Below are 20,214 nucleotides of genomic sequence, written 5' to 3'. Positions count from 1 at the left end.
CAGGGTGGAACACTGTATGGCAACCCAAGAAGCCCACAAGGTAAGTGGGTGTGAAAAGGCCCAGGGAGCCAGAGTCTAAGGCAAAAACAGCTAATATATGGTCAAGGACCCACGAGGGTGAGAAAGGGAGACGTTAAAAGGAAACAGTAGAATGGCACAGTGCCCAGTGTGGGAGGAGGTACTAAGAAAATACCAAAATAAGAAATGGCCCAGGTGGATTGGCCGTTGCAGTGAGCAAACATTTGGTCAGGGCCCACCTGCAGAAACACTGGGAGATGGCATGAAATGGGAGAAGGTGAAACGAAAGAAGGAACTGGAGAAAGTATGAGTCAAAGCAGCAGAACAGGAGTAGCAGAACCATGTGAACATGGTAGAGTTGGGGCAGTTTCAGACCCAGTGAGATAGAGGGTACCAGGGGTGCGGCACACAGCCAGTGATCAGGACACAGCCTGAAAAGCTGTGGGTGATCTGAGGGAGTAATGTGAAAGCTTACAGGCTGTCCTCAGTGCTCCAGTACCAGGAAGGGCAAGAAAGCAAAGACCATTCAAAATGTCAGTGCAAGATTGAAAAAGTAAAGTCCCAATATTCCGTGCAAAAGGGAATGAAATGTGCATTTCACCACCTCCAGAATCTTACGCTGCACCAGTAAATACACTGCCAGGAAAGGTACAACGATAATCCAATCACTAAAATAGCCCCTTTTACAGTGGCACAATTGAACCCAGACAGCAAAAGTGATCCCCGTGTCTGAGACTACAGCTGACGCCCATATTTTTTTTTTGACAGCACCCACCATCAAAGAATTCTCCATGTTGATGAGGAGGTCAAATTAATGTTAATGTGCCTGACCCTCTCCATCCATTTTGTCTTCCCCAATCCTTGAGGGGGGAGAGCTGCAGGTCATGAAAATGTAGATGGTGAGGTATAAGGCCACCCTGTTGGAAAACAGGGACTCCAAAATGACACTGAACACCTCCTGAGATTTTGGTAACACTTAGTGCAGTCGGAAGAAAATTCTTCTGAGTGGATTCACTGGACACTACAGGAGAGGTGTGGACAGATTGTACAGAATTTAAACAGGGATTCATTGTCTACCATCACCCAGCTGTGCTAGTTAATCTCCACACGGACACCGAGCACATTTTAGGCTCAGACCTTCTGAAGAAATATAATTTATCTTTTGACCCAGCCAACTGTTGTATTTGGTCATGCCTGAGCTTAATGAGGACCCAGTGGTGATTGTGATGGACTCATGGACACAGTGGATTAGACCCACCAGCTGCACAGGCAATTCTCCCAGAACAGAATTGTGCACTGAGCAGTCACAAATATGACTGCAGTTGTATAGCGGGTGAGGTACTTATAGATGGATTGAACCCAAGCCACAAATGCAATAAACTTTCCCTCAGCAGACAAATGGGGAGGTAGCTAAGGTCATTAACAGCTTGTTAAAGCAAAGAGTTGCATGTCCTATAGCATCTACTAATAACTCACCAATATGACTCGTTATGAAAAGGTTTGAAGATTCGTGTTGTGCCTCTCCAGAGATTCTTCTTGAAAGACCAGGCTATTGTTTATTCACTGTACCAGCTGTCATCTAAGTGTTCATAGTGAACTTGAAGTTTTGAACAGTTCTCTAATCAAGAGACATTCACCTTCATTGAAGTATCTCTCTGTTGTGTCACTTGAATAAGAATGTTAATTGTCTGAGTGAAAGATGTTTGCAAATAATCAGCAACCTTCTTGTTTTCAGCTGAAAGGCTTGATTGTGCTGTTTGACTGCTAACAGCTGAATTTATCCTTCAGTCCAGGTAGTTAGACTGTGTGGTACTGGAAAAGCACAGCAGGTCAGGCAGCATCCAAGGAGCAGGAGAATGGATGTTTTGGGCATAAGCCCTTCATCAGGAATTTGGGTTTATGTCCAAAACGTCGATTCTCCTGCTCCTCGGATGTTGCCTGACCTGCTGTGCATTTCCAGCGCCACACTCTCGACTCTGATCTCCAGCAACTCATAGTTAGACTGTGCCAATACTCCTTGAGTTCTGATAAGTTCAGTTTATTTTGTGTTCAACTTGAAACTTGGTAAAGTGAATTGAAGTGTCAAAGGCTCAGCAATATTATCCTGTAGGTTTTGACTGAAAAAGGTTTCTAATGTTTCCATGACTTCCTGATGGGGTTCTCCTGCAATCTGAAGCTGCCATTTGTGCAGATTACTAATGTCTGCATATTGAGTGTCAAAATGATCAATTTTGAATTTAAAGATTACTTTTTCTCAGGATTACATCTTATTAAGCTACTGGAAGTTGATTTTATCACTTTTTTGATGGGCCATTGCTCAGGACTGAACATATCAGGCTCACACTGATTTCTCTGTGCACGGGATGATTGTGGACGATCGGCTGCTATCTGTACAGGTGTGGTACCATCCACTCTGACTGAAGGCTCAATGGTCTTTAAATTTATTTAGAAGCTCTGAGACCATTTCTTTGAATGTTTGAAGATCTCATTTGAGATCCATCATCCTTGATATGTCAGATTCTGGGTCACTTTCTTGGCTGTGGAAGTTGCCGAAGCTTCACACACTTTCATAATTCCTTGTTCCACTGCGGTGATCTGGCTATCTACTCTAAGAGGAACTTTGACATCTACCTATGAAGGCCCTTGCTGTTACTGCATTTCTTGGGGTGGTTTTGTGCCATAAGAAGACAACTTGTTCAAGACAGGATTGATTCTGCAGAATATTCAGCTGGGTGTCAGGAAACTTGCAGGAAGATCTAAAATTTCAAATTTGAGTAATGAGTACATTACGATCTGTAAAGTACTTTTTGGGATACCCTCTGGTGGCTAGCCACTGCCTTCTATGATGCCTCCCTTTCCCAGCATTTTCAGTTTTTGAAAGAATTGTTTGGGCTTCCTCACCCTCTTTCAATGCTTGGACTAAAGGCTCTTCAGTGAATGCGAACCAAAGAATATCTAAAGGTAGAAACAAGCTGCTCTGCTTAATGAACATTGAGCAGGAATTGCATTCAAGCTCTGCGCAATCTCTTTTCCATTGTAGTGAACCATAATACACAGGACGGCTGGAGGAAGAGCACCAGACCATAGCAACACGACGGCTGGAGGAAGAGCGCCTCATCTTCCGCCTAGGAACTCTCCAACCACAAGGGATGAACTCAGATTTCTCTAGTTTCCTCATCTCCCCTCCCCCCACCTTGTTTCAGTCAAATCCCTCAGTCAAAACTCAGCACTGCCTTCCTAACCTGCAATCTTCTTCCTGACCTCACTGCCCCCAACCCCACTCCGGCCTATCACCCTCACCTTGACCTCCTTCCACCTATCGCATTTCCAACGCCCCTCCCACAAGTCCCTCCTCCCTACCTTTTATCTTAGCCTGCTTGGCACACTCTCCTCATTCCTGAAGAAGGGCTCATGCCCGAAACGTTGATTCTCCTTCTCTTTGGATGCTGCCTGACCTGCTGCGCTTTCCCATCAACACATTTTCAGCAACCATAATACACATCCAGTTTTCTACTCTGGAACTTCATGAGTCCCAGAGTTTACTGGAGGACATTCTTGAGATTCTTCTTCTCAACCGTGGTGTAATATCTGAAAGGGTCAACTCTTTTGTTCTTGAGAACAATTTAAAACTAATTTCCCTGTCTTTAAGCTTTGCATACCAAGATTCATCCTGTGGGTCACTGCCATGAAGGAAGTTAAATTCTTGCAGTGGACCTGTCACATGCCCCAGATAGAGTTGATTTTGTCCCTGTGTATCTCAAACTGTATGGGACTCCTGCAAACTGCGATGTGCCACGGCAGACTCACCCCAGTTTCTTTCTTTGCGCTTCTGCTTTATGAAAAAAAACTTGCTGCTGTGCTCACCGATTTCTCACGTTTTCCTCTTCCCTTCTTTCCACCCACTGCAAATAACTAAACAGATTCAGCATCTTTTCTTTGTTTATTGCTGCAGATTTTGTTCCCCCAGACATGAGAGGGATAACTTTTCACGTTTAAAACCAGCAGACTGGCACAAATGCCCACAATATTATTATTGTGTGCAAGATTAATTAATTGGTACTGTGAGAGAAAAAGCGATAATTTAAGCATCATGGCAGGAATCAAGCCATCTGTTTCATGCAGCAAAGGTGCCATTGGTCATTTCACTGCACTAAAAGTGAACAAATACTGAGTCACCCTGTGAACCGTCTGGATTTTTTTAATATTTGAAGACCTTGGAACTGCAGCCTCCATAAAATCATTACAAATTCTTATTGATTTTCAGAAGTACTCCTGACAGTAAAAGAAATTTGTTCATTAGGCATACACAGTATTAACTGTGAAGGTGTATGCAATGTCATGGAGATACCGAGACTGGCCGTTGCTTCACAGTCCCCAAACAAGATATCCCAATAAGATATTTTGATTTAAAACATTGCTTGTGTTTAATTGGTGTTTGCAAATCATATTCCTGCTTAAAAGGAATGTGGCATAAGCCAACATTGAATAAATATTACAGAAGTGAAAAATTCCAGATGGAATTGATGAGATACACACAATCAAGGCCAACTCTACTGGTAACAGGGGACACGGCTGAAATACAGTCCCTCAACTAGAATTCTAGGAAATTGAATATTCTAAATTTGCCCTCACAAAAATAGCTTTTGTGTAAATTTAAGCAAAATTGATTTATGAGCAAGCACTCTTTACTCATCTGTGATGTCATGATTATACATTAGCTGTGAGCTCAGGGCTGCACGATGAGAACGTGCTTTGTCACACGGTTGATCATTCCCCAGCTCCATTATTTCTCTGCAAACTTGGATGGCCCGAGTAATGAGAAACGGGAGGCAACATAATTAAATATTCAGAGGAGGAAGGACTGCTTCTCTCATTTTTCAGAGTTGTAGATTCAGAGGCGTGAAGCCATGTAGCTCAAGTTGTAGCTTGGTCATATTTATCACAAATTTCTAAGTAGTGAATATTTACTTTTCATGGAAAAAGCTGTTTTACTGACATTGGAGGAGGCAGTTTGTGAAAATGTCTCTCTTCTTCTGACATTCTTTATTGCAAATGCAACAAAGATGAGTACTTCTGCCTCTGACTGATTTTTAAAGCATCTTAAGTAACATAGATTTTGGTGACTCTCAACTGGAAGGTTCAAGAATTCTCTGGTACAACAACATGTAAAGGCAAAGGGTGCCACAAATGGAACATTTACGTATGTATCTGGCAAACTGTAAGGAGATTGGATTGCAAAAATGGACATGCTGAGATTTAAAAAAGACAAAACCTAGATATATGCAAAGTTTCCAGTGTAGTATTTGGTCTTCAATGAACAGATGAATTGGTTGCTTGCTATAGAATGTCAAACCTTCCCTTTGATGTTATGGACTCAAGTTAGGTATAACAGCCCTTGCCCTCTACACAACATCAGGGTAGGAGAAGAGGGGGTTGCTGGTCTAATTTGTGACCTAAAACAGAGCCTGTATGCTTGTGTACGTGTGTGTACTGTATATATGAAGTTGGGAAACGTGAGGTGGCCAAATTTCCTGCCAATCTAACAGCAGGGCCCATTGCCTCTTTGCTAGCCAGTCAGCCAGGTTGAGAGGCTGGCTGCACTGACACAGCTGGAGTACAGAGAGAAGGAAGGGAATGTTGTGCAGTCTGAGTGAGGGCTTTGTGAAAGGGATATGGTTTGGGAGATGGTTGGGGCCATCAGTGGGTGAGATGTGGAGAGGGACTACTAAGAAGATCATAGGTCATGGAGAGATCAAGAAATTTGATCATGGGGCGAAGTAGTGAGTTTGTGTTGTAAGCACTATGCCTGTTCTGATCCACAGATAGTGCTGGATAGGAACTGATCTGTAGGATTCAACCATTCTTGCCTCCTTTCAAATTGTTCTGTTTCCTCAGTCTCAGGAGGCCTGGGCTTAAACTTAAAAGTAGTCCAGCATTGTTAAAAGTGTTGGGGTCCACCTCTGAACAGCATGTTAGTCGTCCTTCCCCACATCACATGCCTCCAAATATTTTGGAGTCTGGTTCTCCACTTGTGAATTTGTTCTGTAGCCAAACCCTCACCCATCCACCCACCACCACCACCCACTGTACTGCTGCTGTAGTCAGTGGACCTGTAGAAGGTTGGAAAGGAAGAAGAGATCACCAAAGCAGTTGGATGGTGGTGGGTGGGTGCAGTGCGAAGGCAGAAGGTAGACAAATCATTGTTTAGCAAGAAGCAAGATTGTCATAGGTGCACAGAGAGAGAAAGAGAGAGAAAATCACTTTTGTGGCTGAGGAACAGTGTGAAATCACTGCCAGATGGGGGAGGGGGAGAGAAAGAGAGGGTGGAAGGAGAGTGAGAGAGAGTGATCCTTGTTGGGGGAACAATGAGAGGGACGTCATTGGCAAGGGCTCATAAGGGTGTTTGAGAACATTAGATTCATGGAGTAGATGTGATAAGCAGGGAGAAATTATTGCATTTCTCTTTTGTCAAGTGTGGTACTTCCCTAGATGCTTTGGAGAGGGGACACAAAAGATTTGCTGAGATGTTGCCTGACACGGGGGATTTTAGCTATGAAGAAAGGTTGGATTGGCTGGCTTTATTTTCGCTGGGACGCAGGAGGTTGGCATAAATTTATAAAATTGTGAATGACATGGATGGAGTGGAAAGAATGAGGCTTTTAACCAGGGAGGAGGGGTCAATTACTGGGGGATACAAGTTCAAGGTGTGGGGGGAGGGAAGTTTAAAAGAGATGTGCGAGGCAAGTTTTTCACACAAAGGGTGGTGAGTGTTTGGAACGTGCTGCCAGAGGAGGTGGTGGAAGCAGACACAATAGCAGCACTCAGAAAGCACCTGGACAAACACATGAGTAGGAAGGGAATAGAGGGATATGGATCCTGTAAGTGAAGACAGTTTCAATATGGAAGGACCAAATGTGTTAGTGCAGGCTTGGAGGGCTGTATTGTTCTTCTTTGTACATAACTGTCCGTGGTACCTTGTGGTTGTTGCCACCTCTACCTCTGGTACTGGGTCAGGATTGTTTGTAATAATTTCTGCCATTAATCCTCCTTTGTCTTTGCCTTGGCTTGGACCTATCTAGTGATTAATGGTAGAGGATACGCCATTGTAGAGTGTCTACAGAAGAAGCACTGTTCTTAAATAACAAGAAAGTTCATTGCAAGATAGCAATCTCTACAACTGCAGTTGGTCAAATATAATTGCTAGGGCCTGAGGGAACTTGACAGAGACACATCTCCTCTTTCGCTGACATCAAAGTAGAAGTTAATCTACAGACTCAGTTAGAGATCATAAAACTGTAACAAGAGCCTGAATAGCCATTGCCTTATAAGACAAAACGCAGTGTATGCATTAACATCATGTACACATTCCCTCATTCCTGATTAAGGGCTTATGCCCGAGAAGTCGATTCTCCTGCTTCTCAGATGCTGCCTGACCTGCTGTGCTTTTCCAGCACCACACTCTCGACTCTGAGGTTGTGGAAACTTGGCTGACGTCAGTTAAAATGAAAGAGCAGCTAAAATGACGGATGTGGAAAAGAGAGAGTCTCAGAGAATTTTATCCACTGCTGGTTCCATGCTGTACTGCAGCAGCCCAAAGATTCCCACACAAATTTCTTTAAGTTGTTGTACATGTGTAAACATGCAAAGTCAAAATGAATGCATCATGGACTTAAATCAACCACATATGGCAAAAAGAAAATTAGATTATATATCAGATATACAGCTAAAGAAGGTTGTAGAGGTAGAGGGATGAAGCCATTGAGGTGTCTGGAAATAAGGGTTAGGACTTCAATATTAGTTGCTGTTGGACAGAGCTGATGTGGGTTAGTAAACATGGGAATGATCAGTGTACAGGACTAGGTTTGAGCTCGGATGGTGGTGGCAAAACTTGCAACGACCTCAAGCTTATACAGTTTAAAAGATGGGAAGCTGGCCATTAGGATCATCTGGTCTTGAGAGAATCCATATGTGATTTAGCAAGAAGCAGGATTGCCATAGATGCCCAGAGAGAGAGAGAGAAAAAGAGAGAGAAAATCACCACTAAAGAGCTGAGGACTGGTGACTTTCTCGAGATGGAAGTAGATAGTTATGGTCATTGTTGTCAGGTTGAAAACCCTGAAAGTATTACAGCAGCACCTTAACTGAATGCGCCAAAGCCTTTGATGAAGCTGGCTCATTACTACCTACTTTTTATGGGCAAAATGAAATAGCCAAATTGGAATTATTTGAAACACTAAAATTTAGTTTGAAAACATTTCTGTAAATGCAAGTATTATTGTTAATTATAGTTATTGTCTTTAGGAAGAACTATCAGAAGTTTCATGTGTTGACCTGTGCTACTGATTCCATTGATGTCTTTTAGTTGCTTGCTGCAGTTATTATACAAGCAGTAGACAATTGTCTGCTCCTCCAGAGTTAATTGAAGGGAATAATTTGCTACATTCCACTTCCAGCCAGTTTGTTTTTGCCTCTGTGCTTCCTTCGTGTCTAAATGTCTTCGTCATCCTTGAGCACTTCATCTAAACTCAGTTGGGTGGCATCATCAGAGAGACTTTGAAGTTCTACGAGATATCAGCTTCTTGTATGCATTTGAAATTCCAAAGAGCTCTATTTCTCTCACTTTTCAGTATCTCAGTAAACGCAGCTTCAGAGTCATGCAAATGAGACATATGTCACATTGTCCTTTCACTCTCAGTGCCACTTGAATCCAACATTTACATTGAATTGCTTCAAGAGCACCCCAGGGTTCACTGTTGTGATTTGTTGATCGGTTAATAGTGGACATTGCATTCTCATTATTGACTTTTAAAACCTTATATCAGTAACCAGGCACTAAATGCCCGCAAGACTAATCGGTCTCTAAAATCTGGGTCTTAGTGCTGCAAAATTGCAAAGATTTTAAATGTTTGTTCTGTTGCTCAACCTTTTTATAAGGAATAAATATGTTCCAGCAATGCATTCCTGAGGTTTGTCATTGTTAATTTTAAACAGACCAATGTTGCAAAATTTTGGAAACACAGTTCAGTAGAAAACTAAATATGCATTTTAATAAGTTGACGGTTCGTTTTATGTGTAGCGGTATATTATGAGTGGATTGGGACTCCTACCTGCGACGCTGCTTGTTAAGTCAAAGCTGGAAATACACTCCTTTGTTCATATTTCTGCTGCACGTATGGAGCTGATGTTGCATGAGTAGATTGTAACTCCCACTGGCTCTGATTCCTATCAATTGATTCCAATCTTACCACTTTTCCCTCTGGGGGATAGCTTCTATTGTTTTTCTTAACCATAAAAAAGTTTAGAGAACAATGGTATCTACAGCTACTGCCTATTTCAATCTTGTAATCTGTACAAGTGGCCCTCCCACACCTTCCAGCATAATTAGATCCAATCAAATGGAACTGAACAAATATTCAGAATGTGCTTTGTTCATACGTACAAGGTTGAGCTGCTATTTCTGACCCTTCAGTTTGTTAAAGCATAACACAAGTGGTCAGTATTTACTATTTTCACAAATTTATGCTTCTATATCCATGCACGCCTTTTTGACAGATTCTAACAAGGACTGAGAAAGCGATAGAATATAGAAGAAATGGACCATGATGTTACTCTGCAAATGTGTTGCTGGTCAAAGCACAGCAGGTTAGGCAGCATCTCAGGAATAGAGAATTCGACGTTTCGAGCATAAGCCCTTCAACTCTGAAGAGCTTGTGTTTTGAAGCAGTGAGCAACCCAGGAAGATATGATGAATAAACGTGATTACTTGAAAATCCTCTTGAGTATTTACACCCTATTGAATAAATACTTGTAGAGTATGCAACTGTTTGCTCACATTTGTTTGACTGCATTTTACATGTCTAATTTAGTTATGTATCAAGGACTTGAATTTCAAAAGCACTTTATGGGTAAGACACTCATCAAACAATGACAGATACTCTGAATGATGGAATTGAGCTTCTTATATCACCATAAATGTTGTAAGATAATTTATTTCTGGCATTTTACAACATTCATGGTAAAAGATTTCAGTAAGTGTGAGTTTATAAATCGGTTTACTACGATACACTAGGTTTTATAGTATTGGTAGAGCTACCCTTGTTCATCAAATTGCGTCATTTTGTTTTCTGGAATTATTGTAAAACCTAGGAGGCAGATTAGGAAAGCTATTACAGACCACATGGCCAGCCCAAATTTAAATAGTGCACTGGACTCTCTTGCTTCTAAACTGCCTTCTTTTGACAAAAAAAGAAGTGATTTCTTAAATTTTGTCATGTGCCCCCTCCAAGAAATTTCCTTCTGGCATTCTCCGCTCTCGTAGGAGAAGGAATTCATTTTCATACTTCCATTTTTCATGATTATAATATTTTAATTCAAAGTTTGTTATCTTCAGCATCACATTGTGTATGGCACTGCATTGGCCTGTTTGGTGAGATGAGATGAATGGAAGCACCTCTCATTTGTTATTATTGACTAAATTAGTCAGCAACGTCCAACATTTGCACACACACGAGTAAACATGGGAATATGGAGTTCACTGTCTTGAGCTGCTGTGCTCCTTCAGAAATGTATTACGCCAGTACATGCTGTGAGACTCTACATTAAAGTAGATGCCAAGAATTAGGCTGTTATTCTTACTCATTAATTACCTCGTGGACATGCCAGAAAAAGTTAGGGCTGGTGTATTAGTGTAAGTAAATTTTCAATGGCATGTCTTAATTACCACCAAACAACCTTTCTGCTAATGAAAGTTTAGATTACAAGTCTGGACCTGTATTTCTTCAGGTTTTAATAATCAAGAGATTTTTGTTTTAAATATTAAAAGGAACTCTTTCTCATTTGCTCTTTTTAAAAACAGACTCTTTCTTAGCCTCATCTTTCTTTTTCTTCCTTTTGCTCCTCATGCTGTATTTTACTGTCAATTAAACATTTTTCAACAATTTTCCTGGCTTAGATTCTGTGTACCTCAAGAAGATTTCTTCATCCTGATTGGTTGGAGAAAGCTTGTTCCCATAATTCCAAATCGCCTGGAATGGTTACCTCTCCAATTATTGCAATTCTGCATTTTGGAAGTAATTATTTGTATCTACACACAGTTGTGATATTGGGAATCTTTATTTGCTAATGCATTGGTGGTGTGTTCTTGGAAGCCAGCTGTAAACTGGGAATTCTGAAATTGGAATTTCAGGTCTGCAACTCCAGATCACGACAGACTCCCTGTCCAGAAGAAAGTTAAAAATCACACAGCACCAGGTTATAGTCCAACAGGTGGTAGTGATTTAGATTAGATTAGATTTACAGTGTGGAAACAGGCCCTTCGGCCCAACAAGTCCACACCGACCCGCCGAAGCGAAACCCACCCGTACCCCTACATTTACCCCTTACCTAACACTATGGGCAATTTAGCATGGCCAATTCACCTGACCCGCACATCTTTGGACTGTGGGAGGAAACCGGAGCACCCGGAGAAAACCCACGCTGACACGGGGAGAACGTGCAAACTCCACACAGCCAGTCGCCTGAGTCGGGAATTGAACCCGGGTCTCAGGCGCTGTGAGGCAGCACTGCTAACCACTGATGAAGGAGCTTCCAATTAAATCTGTTGGACTATAAACTGGTGTTGTGTGATTTTTAACTTTGTACACTCCAGTCCAACACCGGCATCTCCAAATCATGTCCAGAAGAAGGTTTTCTTTGTTCTAGGATTTTATGATCTGCATTGTTACGGGTTGTGGTATCCGGTTGGTAAACATCACCACTCCCTCCACCTCCTCCATCCACCCAATCACATTCCTTTCAAATAAGTGATGAGTTGAATTTGGGTTTTTGATTCTTTTTAAAAATTTTCATGTTCCGCCTGAGCCCAAGCATGTTTTGAGGGTTAAAGTTTGCCTTGATTTTCTTTGGCTCCTGTCACAAACTTGTTGGCTTTGTCATTGATTCCATTCCAATTTTATGGACCCTGTTGTGGGGTTAAACTGAGCAGTTTAAAAGCTCTGTATCCTGCTCATCTCCATATCCTTTGCGTCACACAGGGTTGAATCCTACTTTTTTTGGTGAAGTCTGAGTTGTGCTGAAAATTTGGAGGCTTTCTCACTGCAAATCCTTGCAAGTTTGCAAAGCCCATGCCCCTGTGGCATCCCTTGCATTCACTTCTGGACCCTTCATATGACCGAGCATGAGTTGCCATTCAACGGATATCCTAGAATTCAGCACCATGCCTTCTGCCTGCAAACTGTGCTATTGTTAAAAGCTGGTTGTGCACCCAGACCAGCCCTGCCAATTCTGGAGCTGCTTTGCATGGTTATTTGCATTTGACCCGGACATGGGGAAATTGGCTGACTGGGACCTGAGGTCCTGCTGGACACATGGTGCCAAAATAGAACCTCTTCCTTCTCTAGGCCAAGCAGTGGAGACCACGCCAGCCTTGTCCAGGTCAGTCCCCAGGTTAATGCAATCTCAGCTGTCTGGCAATGCTCTGCACTGTGAGAAGGTCAATGTCTTTTTCCACTGCACCAGCATTAATGCAAACATGCCATTCTTCTGAAGAAGGGTCAACAAACCTGAAATGTGAACTATGCTTTCTCCCCACAGATGCTGCCAGATCTGCTGAGTTTCTCCAGCAATAACTCTTTTTGTTTGAAATGCTTGAAAGATGGAAACATCAGATTTTTGTTATGCATTGCTCTCTTAAGGGTGTGGACCTGTTAGATCTGCATATGCATGAGATCCAATGAAAGAGCTGTACCACGTTAGGAAGAAATTCTTTAAACTATCTCAACTTCACAGGCTGCCCTTTGTGGAATATATCATCTACCTGGCAAATGATAACCTTTCCTTCATCTTCCATGTCTCTGTTCTTTTAAGTCTGTCTTCTTCTGCTGCATCTGTTTCCTGTTGACAACATTTAGTCTACCCAGTACCTCCTGGCAGTAATGGTATACTGCTGTCCTCAAAAACACTTTAGAATGTCAGAGGACTGTGAAATGGGTTATGTAAATGCCAGTTTATTTTCCCCTGTGCAGCACATGATAATAACAGATGGCAGGCACAAAGCCCAGTGCCCAGTGAATGTAGTTTTACAGATTTAAAATCTCATTCGACACTTTAAAGAGGAAGCCTTCAGCTTTAGCCATGTATGCATTGTTTGGCAGCACCACCCTTCAGACTTGAGATCTGTAATTGAATAATACAAAAACACTGGAAACGACACTATGGCTAGGATAAAGATGCTTGTGCCCAGAATGGCTTTCATTGTACTTTTGAAGAGTGCAACATTAACTTAAAAGCTTAAGCTAGAGAAACAGAGTTCCAAAAAAGGTAATGAACGGAAAATTAACAGCAACATCATCCAGAATTGTGAATGGAAGAGGAGATAATTGTATTCTTTTTTTCTGTGATGAGACTAAAGACACTGTCTAGACAACATCATTCGAGTGCTCATTCTTTTTGTCTAACTCTAACTCCCAGCAATATTATGAAGAGCAACATGGGTGAGTTTAAATAAGACAATGCAAGTATAATTCAGAAATATTCTCAGTATCATTACCATCTGCCTTCCACATTAAGAATTACTTGCTGACAGTGTGCTCCTTGCAAGGACTTTAGCCTACATTGATGCTGAAGGGAATTCTGAATATGTGCAGCTCATCCACTGAAATAGTCAGAAGGCCCTGAGTAATTGCCTAATAATCAAATTGTGAAACACATTTCCTGAAATGCAAAGCTGTAATGTTACCCTTCAATAACTTAACAATTTGTTCCTAGCTTTGAAGTGTTTTCGACGGAGAACGAGTGACTGGTGAGAAATTAGCAGGAAATTGACATTTTTCTGGATCCACAACAGATTTGGCACATGATACCATTCTATTTAAAAAGGACATTGTTTTCCACCTGATTATATTGAACTTATAACAGTTCCTGAGATGAGCCATTCCAGCAGGTTACGAGGAACATGGCCTCCATCCACTCACAATGGTTGGTTGCAATAGATACGCGATTGCAATTTGATGCTTTCATTTATTGTACTCGACAATGATGGGAGCTGTTTACTCTCCACAGTTTTAAAATGCTGAAATGTATCATCTTCATTTCTACACAGTTGAACTTGATTGGAAATGAGTTGGTCTATGGACATCTGGTTAATGTGCTGGAAATCAAAACCATGCAACGTGACAGACAATGATTGCTATCCACCAGGGGAGGGAGCAAGCATCTTGTCCTGTAAGGGTGGGGTCTGAAAGACTCACAGTGGGTAGGGTCTTTGGAGGGCAGAAGCATTGCACACAGATCCAGGCACTGCTGGACATGCACCCATAGAAAGCTTTGTGGGTGCCACCCCAACCTCAAATTTACCTGGACCGTCTCAGACTCCTTCCTCCCCTTCCTAGACCTCTCCATTTCTATCTCGAGTGACCGACTCAACACGGACATTCATTAGAAACTGACCGACTCCCACAGCTACCTAGATTACACCTCCTCCCACCCTGCCCCCTGTAAAAACGCCATCCCATATTTCTAATTCCTTAGCCTCCACCGCATCTGCTCCCAGGAGGACCAATTACAATCCCGAACAACCCAGATGGCCTCCTTCTTCAATTTTCCCTCAAACGTGGTTGACGATGCTCTCCACTGCATCTCCTCCACTTCCCGCTCCTCCGCCCTCGAACCCTGCCCCTCCAATCGCCACCAGGACAGAACCCCACTGGTCCTCACCTACCACCCCACCACTTCCCTACAAGGCCCCAAGGGATCCTTTCATATCCATCACAAATTCACCTGCACCTCCACACACATCATTTACTGCATCTGCTGCACCCGATGTGGCCTCCTCTACATTGGGGAGACAGGCCGCCTACTTGCGGAACATTTCAGAGAACACCTCTGGGACACCTGCACCAACCAACCCAACCGCCCCGTGGCTGAACACTTTAACTTCCCCTCCCATTCCACCAAGGATATGCAGGTCCTTGGCCTCCTGCATCGCCAGATCATGGCAATACGACGCCTGGAGGAAGAGCGCCTCATTTTCCGCCTAGGAACCATCCAACCACAAGGGATGAATGCAGATTTCTCCAGCTTTCTCATTTCCCCTTCCCCCATCTTATCTCAGTCCCAACCCTCGGCCTCATTTTTCAGCTCCGATCTCCAGCATCTGCAGTCCTCACTTTCTCCTTTTTGCCATATAGTGAGCCAGCCTGGTCTGTAGTAGTGACCCAGGTCAGTACAATGTTATTGGCGAGGTAAGTAAATAGTTTGTGTGTACTCATATCAAATAGCCTAATTTCTGGATTTTGCATTTTTTGATTATGCAGATATAACTTTAAACAGCTAATCTCTAATAATTTTGAATTAAATGTTTGATTTTTGATCAGACATTTAAATATAGTATTCAGAACGTTAGTGATTTAGCTGGCAAATGTTTTAGTATTCCAATGATGTATCTCTTTTCTTCCATTCAGCAGTTGCACAAATGAGTTTCTTCAAGTTGCTAATGAGGAATATTAATTGAATAAATGCATAGAATATTGGATAAGTTTTGGTATCCTGTTTGAGCAGCTAACTTTATACATTATGGTGTCAGTTGCCAAGAGCTGCCAGGCATCACAGACCAATATTAGACCGGCCATGGAAGAGAAGGCACCGGTCACCTTTTCTGTATTTCACTTTGCCCAAAATATTTTCGCAAGTAGAAATATGCGAAAAGTTATATACATAATATAAAATTTCAATCAACATCACAGGCAAGGGAATCTCCAGCCCGTTACTAGCTAGTTCCTTCCCTCAGGAGATGAATCACAGAATTAGTGAAGGGCTATACAGTGGAGGCCATTCAGCCCTTTAAATGAACATTACCAACTGCCAATTTTCTGTTCTATACTCACTGAATCAGAGCTCCTTAATACTGAGCCGCGGTTGAAGAAACATTAAGGGCATTAATGACACAGGATTTATTCCAATGCGGTTGCTCAGATATTTTTCAGGCCAGGGAATGGTTTGGTGGAAAACCCCAGGGTCAGTTTTATTGATACATATTATTAACCTAGATCTTGGTGTGCAGGGGACAATTTCCAAGATTTGTGATGATACAAACCTTAGAAGCACTGTAAACAGTGAGGCGAGCATTATAAAACTATAAAAGAACATTGCTAAGAAGGCTGAGTGGACACAAAGGTGGCAAGTGAAGTACAACACAAAGCACTGTGAGGTGATACATTTTGTTTGAAAGATCTTGGAGAGACAATATAAAGTATGCACTCTACACTAAAGAATATTCAGGGAATATGGAGAGCTGGGTGCATATGTGCAAAAGTCATCAAAGAAAGCAGTAAAGGTAGAGTGAGCAATTAGTAAAGTATCCTAGACTTTATCATTTGTGGCACGGGGCAAAGGAGAAAGGAAGTTGAGTTGAAATACTGAAGGTGCTGGAAATCTGAAACACAGAATGCATTCTGTTGTGGTTACTCAGATATTTTTCAGGCTGTTTGATGCTTCCAGGATTTGTATCATCCCTGGTCTTGGAAACTGAGCCCTGCACACCAAGATCTAGATTATTAATATGTATCAAGAATCAGTATTTACTGTGGAAAAGGACATGGAAGATATAGAATGTAGGGAAATAGATGGTGACATCTTGAAAAAATGTCCATACTACAGTGGAGGAAGTGCTGAATGTCTTGAAATACATAAAGATGTATAAATCCCCAGGACCGGATCAGGTGTACCTTAGAATTCTGTGGCAAGCAAGGGAAGTGATTGCTGGGCCTCTTGCTGAGATATTTTATCATTGATAGTCACAGGTGAGGTGCCGGAAGACTGGAGATTGGCTAACGTTGTGCCACTGTTTAAGAAAGGTGGTAAGGACAAGCCAGGGAACTATAGACCAGTGAGCCTGACATCAGTGGTGGGCAAGTTGTTGGAGGGGATCCTGAGGGAAAAGCAAGGACGGATTAGAGATAGTCAACTTGGTTTTGTGCGTGGTAAATCATGTCTCACAAACTTGATTGAGTTTTTTGAAGAAGTAACAAAGAAGATTGATGAGGGCAGAGCGGTGAACGTGATCTATATGGACTTCAGTTAGGCATTTGATAATTTTCCCCATGGGGGATTGGTTAGCAAGGTTAGATCTCACTGAATACAGGGAGAACTAGGCATTTGGATACAGAACTGGCTCAAAGATAGAAGACAGAGGGTGGTGATGGAGGGTTGTTTTTCAGACTGGAGGCCTGTGACCAGTGGAGTGCCATAAGGATCGGTTCTGGGTCCTCTGCTTTTTGTCATTTACATAAATGATTTGGATGTGAGCATAAGAGGTACAGTTAGTAAGTTTGCAGGTGACACCAAAATTAGAGGTGTAGTGGACAGCAAAAAAGATTACCTCAGATTACAACAGGACCTTAACCAGATGGGCCAATAGGCTGAGAAGTGGCAGATGGAGTTTAATTCAGATAAATGTGAGGTGCTGCATTTTGGGAAAGCAAATCTTAGCCGGACTTATACACTTAATGGTAAGGTCCTAGGAAGTGTTGCTGAACAAAGAGTTCTTGGAGTGCAGGTTCATAGTTCCTTGAAAGTGGAGTTGCAGGTAGATAGGATAGTGAAGAAGGCGTTTGGTATGCCTTCTTTTATTGGTCAGAGAATTGTGTACAGGAGTTGTGTACAGCGGCTGTACAGGACATTGGTTAGGCCACTGTTGGAATATTGAATGCAATTCTGGTCTCCTTCCTACTGGAAAGATGTTGTGAAACATTTACAAGGATGTTGCCAGGGTTGGAGGATTTGAGCTATAGGGAGAGGTTGAATAGGCTGGGACTGTTTTCCCTGGAGTGTCGGAGGCTGATGGGTGACCTTATAGACGTTTATAAAATCAGGAGGTGCATAAATAGGATAAATAGACAAAGTCTTTTCCCTGGGGTGGAGGAGTCCAGAACTAGAGGGCATAGGTTTAGGGTGAGAGGGGAAAGATATGAAAGAGATCTAAGGGGCAACCCTTTCATGCAGAGACTGATATGTGTATGGAATGAGCTGCCAGAGGAAGTGGTACAATTGCAATATGAATTGGAAGAGTTTGGAGGGAGATGGGCCAGGTTCTGGCAGGTGGGACTAGATTGGGTTGGGATATCTGGTCGGCATGGACAGGTTGGACTGAAGGTTCTGTTTCCATGCTGTACATCTCTGTGACTCTAAAAGCAAGAGTCCCAAACTGACCCTATGAGATTTCCACTTCAATTCTGAAACACCTACTGGAGAAACTCAGCAAGTCTGGCAGCATCTGTGGAGAGAGAAAAGTAAGTTTTGAATCTTCTTCTGAAATGGTCTTGAAATGTTTCCTTCATTCTTATTCATTTTCTTCTCTTGCTTTAAGACCATTCTTAAAATACACTTTGATTTTACCCAACACCGTTTGTTTTGCTAACGAAACAATGAGATAGAAATTTAAATAATCCTCTTGATAGCCTATTAATCTATATCTTAAAAATATTTACAGAAGTTACTGTAAAATGGGCTGAGAAAATTAATCCTATACTCCCACTGAAGTAAATGATGCAGCTAAGAGATTATGCACAATAAAACTTCATTTAATAATCTGCACACCCACACAAATGGCCTAAGATCCTACCCATGCTGAGGGCAAGTACATAAATACAGACATTAATTATAGTGCATCGACAAAATGAAAAATGACTCATAGGTTAGGCTGCAAAGATGGGTTAATAGCACACAGGTGAATAAACAGTGTCAGATCTGACCATACATCGAAATGTATAATAGAAAGCTCAGATGTGTCTGGATTGGGCAACATGTTAATAAATTAAAATCTGTTGCATCATTTATATTGTACTATTAGAGGCCAATTGCACAATTATCGAATATAAATAACTTTTATAAAAGATTTTCCCTCGCTCTTTTATCCTTTTGTTTGAACTATGCTTTAGTACAGGCAAGTAACTTGCTCCCAAACATTTTTGAAAACCCTTCTCAAAATACAACTTATGACTCATCAACAGAGCAACCTTGTGACAGCTCTTACATTGATTTCTCTCTCTCATTTTATACAAGAACCTCCTGACATTTCTCTGGCACTCACTCACTATGATTTGGCTGAGCTCATGAATTGAAAGTTGTCATGGACCTTTCATCAGGTCATCACTTTTGCATTTCAGTTTGAGAGTCCATCGTTATTAGGTGATCACTGATGGGTTAGAGTGGCAGGGCAAGACGGAATGGGAAATTTCCAAAGTTGGTGTAATGAGTTCATGAGTTTGACAGCTAGTACCGTAGGGTGATGCCTTGCAGGTGGATCTTGTAGGTCATCGCAACCCTAACATTTACATCAGAGATCCTCTTCTGTTCAACTGTAGTGGATAGAAGTCACAAGGGATTCTAAGATTGTGAGACATAAGAGCAGAGGTAGACTCTTTGCTCAATTAGGTTTGCTCTGCCGTTCATTAGGATCCCGACTGATCTGATTCTTCTCAACTCCACCTTCCTGCCTTCTCCCAATCACCCTTTTATTCACTTTCCGATTAAAAATAAATTCCTCCCCTTCATTGACTTAAGTGGGCAAATGCATTAGTCTTTTCCTGGTGAAGGGCTTATGTCCGAAACGTCGATTCTCCTGCTCCTCGGATGCTGCCTGACCTGCTGTGCTTTTCCAGCACTACACTCTCGACATGCATTAGTCTGCTGATCACAGCTGTACTAAAAGCTCACTGACTGCCTGAAACTCAGATAACAGTATTTTCCTTTCCTGAATGATCTTAGCTGGCAAAAGAACAGATCTCACTGTTACATAACTTCTCCAGTTGGGAAACTGCAACATTAGCTGCACATACTTTTATGGACCAGGCCAGACCTCCTCAAAACATTTCAAGAAGGTAGCCTGGACCCCATCTTTGCTAGTTATTTTAAGCAGGTCTAGAGTAGATATTCCAGGGATGATACAACTGGTCCAACTATTTAGTTTTAAACAAAATAGAATTTGGTTGTGAGATTACTGAATGAAAAATAACAAACAAGAACAGAATGCAGAATAACTTAACCTATACAAAAACCCAACTGATTATCCCAACTTAATGATGCTATTCTAAATACTTGCAACAATCCCCTTGGCACAAAAGGAACTTTACAAACGTAGGGTTTCACAGGAGAGAGAGAGAGAGAGAGATGGCAGAGGGTTTCAGACTGGAACACCCTCTT

The sequence above is a fragment of the Hemiscyllium ocellatum genome, chromosome 24, assembly GCF_020745735.1.
Source record: "Hemiscyllium ocellatum isolate sHemOce1 chromosome 24, sHemOce1.pat.X.cur, whole genome shotgun sequence".
Taxonomy (NCBI): Eukaryota; Metazoa; Chordata; class Chondrichthyes; order Orectolobiformes; family Hemiscylliidae; genus Hemiscyllium; species Hemiscyllium ocellatum.
Note: the sequence above shows the minus strand (reverse complement) of the source record.